Source organism: Puntigrus tetrazona, chromosome 6 (genome assembly GCF_018831695.1).
Source record: "Puntigrus tetrazona isolate hp1 chromosome 6, ASM1883169v1, whole genome shotgun sequence".
Lineage (NCBI taxonomy): Eukaryota > Metazoa > Chordata > Actinopteri > Cypriniformes > Cyprinidae > Puntigrus > Puntigrus tetrazona.
Window position 1 is genome coordinate 8,698,518 of NC_056704.1, and position 4,070 is coordinate 8,702,587.

The 4,070-nt window shown below is 40.5% G+C and overlaps 1 pseudogene; it reads left to right on the forward strand.

Moving 5' to 3' along the window:
- The first annotated feature begins 1,570 nt into the window (after nt 1-1,570).
- On the forward strand, nt 1,571-2,584 carry LOC122347335 (annotated as a pseudogene).
- The last annotated feature ends 1,486 nt before the right edge of the window (nt 2,585-4,070 follow it).

Consider the following 4,070-nt stretch of genomic DNA (forward strand, 5'->3'; position numbering starts at 1 on the left):
CCTTCTCCACCATCGCCGCCGCCGCTGCCACCACCACCACCACCACCACTTCTTCCTCTCCCTCCGCCATCACCGCCAATCTCGGAGTCCGAATCTTCGAAATCCTCTTCGCCGTGAATCATCCGTACGAGCCCGAAACGCATCGCACCGCGGTGTTTTCCGGAGACCAGGTCATGCGTAAACAGAAGCCGCTGGGTTCCGCCTGCCGTGGGAGAGAGCGCGACGGACGGAGGCTCGGAGCTCGGGCTCACGGCCGGAGAAAGCGCTACTGTGGCGGGCACCGCCATCTCTGCTGCTGCTGCTGAATGATGCGGGAGGAGAGGGATGGAGAAGTGAACAGAAACCTGTGAGCAGGAACAGCACGTGTTTACGTCTGTACGTAGAGCGCCGCATGGAGGCCGGCTCTACCTGTTATCACTGTCCTGTATTACATCAGTGTCTCCGATAACAAAAGCGTGCCTGTTATTTGAATAAACTGCGTTAGTCAGAAAATGCAAGTTTTTAAATCAAATATTTTCACGTTGCACTGTGTGAAAAAAAGACTGAAAATGATGTCCAATGGAGTGCAGAGATTGTGTGTGTGTGTGTGTGTGTGTGTGTGTGTGTGTGTGTGTGTGTGTGTGATCACGCATAGCGCTGACTGGTTTTTAGGTTTGATATAATTTATCTGCTACTCCACCCTAAAATCACGATCAGTTGAGAGATCAACCACATGGTGTCAGTGTCTGACTGCGAATAAAGACTGCTGTTAAACTTGAGTGTGTTTTTGTTAGGAGTCAGACTTTTGGGAAGCTGATATTTTATAATATTGAGATAAAAGCCCACAACATAAACGCATCTGAGGAGAATTTAAAAATAAACAGGTATAACCAACCGCTGATAATGCTGAACACTATATAAAACACTACAATAATAAAATAACATGTGTTTTAGGGAAATACCTCCACGCTGTTTCAGACCTCTTCGATGCTGTATGTTCACGTGCAAAGGGATTTAAGAAGTCTTTGTCTGCGGCGAACAAACAGGGTTTTAATAACTAACCTGCCGGTGCCTAAGCTATTGTGTTTTTCAATACCTGAAAATAACTGTTGTATAAAACAATATTTCGTTCAGTCATGCTGCTGTACTAAATATTAGCGTAAACATTACGGTGATAAAAACAAAGTATTAGGAAAAAAACACTATTCTGGGGTCATATCGCTTAATATAGCTCTGTACATTCATTATCAGCAGCATTTATTGTAAATAACTCTAATCCAGCTTTGCTGTTTCATGGAAATGCACTGATCCATCAAACCAAGTGAAGGTGATTTGTTTGTACAGAAAGCTACGTTAATCCAGACTTTCTTATAAGGGGTCAGGAATAGTTAGCCAATTACTTTTTATAGATGAAAAAAAAAGATACCTGATCGCGTCTAATGGTTTTGACAACAATATCTGCTTTTTCATAATCAAATCCAGAGCGCTTTCGGTGGACGTGATTAATAGCGGAATGGGGGCCGGTTTAAGGCTTACGGTGACTAATGGATCTTAAGCAGACGGAAAGGTATAAATGCTCTTGGCGCGCCTCTCCGCGATTCACTTTCAACACAGCTCTCGGAAAACAAACATATATGCAGGACAACTGAATATCATTTATCAATTGATTTAAATCACCAAAGAGATTTGAAAACAGCAGAGATGTCGGTGGTGAGCGCTCTGCCTTTCCTGAAGCCCCTTCACGTGAGAGCTCCGGTGTCCCCCGGCCGCCAGCGCAGGCACACGCTCCCGGCCAGCGAGTTCCGCTCCCTCAACACCGAGGACGCCATCAGTGTGTTCGAAATAGAGAGAGAGGGTGAGATTAAGCATGCTTTTGATTTCTGTAGCTTTTCTGATACAGCTATTTGTGTGTGTGTGTGTGTGTGTGTGTGTGTGTGTGTGTGTGTGTGTGTGTGTGTGTGAACCACTTAGGCTATTTAAGTGTTAAATTGTATAAAATGTGTTACACATCAATAAGTACTTGATAACTGTGTTTGGTTACTATGTTGCAGCTTTTATATCTGTGTCTGGGGAATGTCCACTTCATCTGGACGAGGTCCGTCACTTCCTCACCCTCTGTCCCGAGCTTTCTTTGGGCTGGTTTGAACAGGGGAGGCTTGTGGCTTTCATCATCGGATCTCTGTGGGACCAGGACCGTCTCACCACTGTAAGATAATCTCTAAATCGCAGCATTTGCTATTGTGGCATACCTATATTAAAATTTAACTTGACTCATTTGAGTTTTCTTTTTTAATAGGATGCACTGACCCTTCACAAGCCTCATGGGACCACTGTCCACATCCATGTGCTGGCAGTCCACCGGACTTTCCGCCAGCAGGGAAAAGGATCTATCCTGCTGTGGCGTTACCTGCAGTATCTGGGCGCTGTCTACCATATGTCCGGCGTGTTGTGCTCATGTGTGAGACTTCCTGGTGCCTTTCTACCAGAAGTCTGGCTTTGAAGGGTGGAAGGTCCTTCTGAAATCACTGTAGGGTCACTGACCTTCATCGAGATGTATTATCCTATAAGGGGCATGCATTATCACGTGCGTAACAGTGGCTGTTAAAGGGTCACTGGTCACGTAGGGTTTTGACCTTCTAAAGAAACAGTGGGTGTGTTGAAGCAGCTTTTGTTTGGTGTAGGTGATCTCATGTAACGCTGTTTGTGTCCACTTTTTGTAAGCCTTGAATTCAGCATAGATAAAATGGTTAGATACAGAAAAAACAAGAAAAGAAAGAAAGAAAGAAAGGGAACATTAGAGCAAAACTGCATTCCACTCTTTTTATCTAAAAGTAAAATATTTCTTTTTATATTCATCATATAAAATGTAGTTTTTTTGGCTCTGTCAGTTTATTTAATAGACTAGGTTTCCTATTTATTGTTTATTTTGTATGGCATTTGGTATGAGGGTTTTTTAATTCCTTTTTTTTAATTACTCCATGCACATTTTTACATTTATGACAGACCCTCCTGTTGTGTTGTGAGTTTTAGGTTAAGGTCGGAGAGATAAGATATTCTACTTTGGAGCTGGTTTTTTGTGTTCAGTGTCTTGTGGCTGATTTAGATGTGTGTCTGTTCTGTGGAAGCATTAAAATAGCATCAACCGAACGCTTTTCCGCTGTGATCTCTTATGAAAACAGCCACAAGAGGAACATACAGTGTTGTCTGTTATATCGTGAGTGCCAATGTGACAAATTTTTAATATATAATCCCATAAACATAAGAAATATTTACTGTGTTGTTTAGGCACTAGTACAGCTGCATTTATAGATCAGTAATGACTTTTTGACTTGCTCAAAGAAAAAGATTAAAGAGTCCAGGTGTAATAAAATCATCTTCAAACATATGCTGAGATGGTTAAGAAGTTGCTCTACTTGCCTTCCCTGTGTAGAGATCCAATCACCTATGCTCTCCACAGCCTTGGAATCAAGACATTTATGATTTTGTACATTTTGTAAGCAAAACAAATAAATGAATAAATAATCTCTTTTTTAGAATGATTGCTCTTTGAACCTCTTGTGTAAATGTCTGTAGTGTTCACAGGGCAATGATTCTGATAAACAATGAACTTATTTGTTAAAAAAGGCACATAGACTTAGTCATTAAAAACATTTTTAAAACAATGCTGTGAAGGACATCAAAATATAAAGAGATTTGTTTAACAAAATAAAACGTATAAACTTTATTTCTTGTTATTATTACTCAAGCACTAATTAGTTTTTGGTCCACCTGCTATCATATTTGGTACACCATCAAATCTACCAAAATATTCCAGATTGTTAGATTTAATAGAACTCTGTTCTTAAGGTACAAGTGCAGTCCTGAGTAAATAATCAAATTGTATAGAAATCAGAACAAGTTTAACACTACATTGAATGTGGACAGAAGACTGCAAATTAATACACACACATGATTTTATGCATGCAGTATGCCTATTATCATCAATAGCTTGGTGAACAACAGTTTTCTGTATTGATTGCAAAGCAATAGATAAAAACAATAGATAAAATGACTGATAAATTAAACGATCATGGAAAAAATGACTAACATAC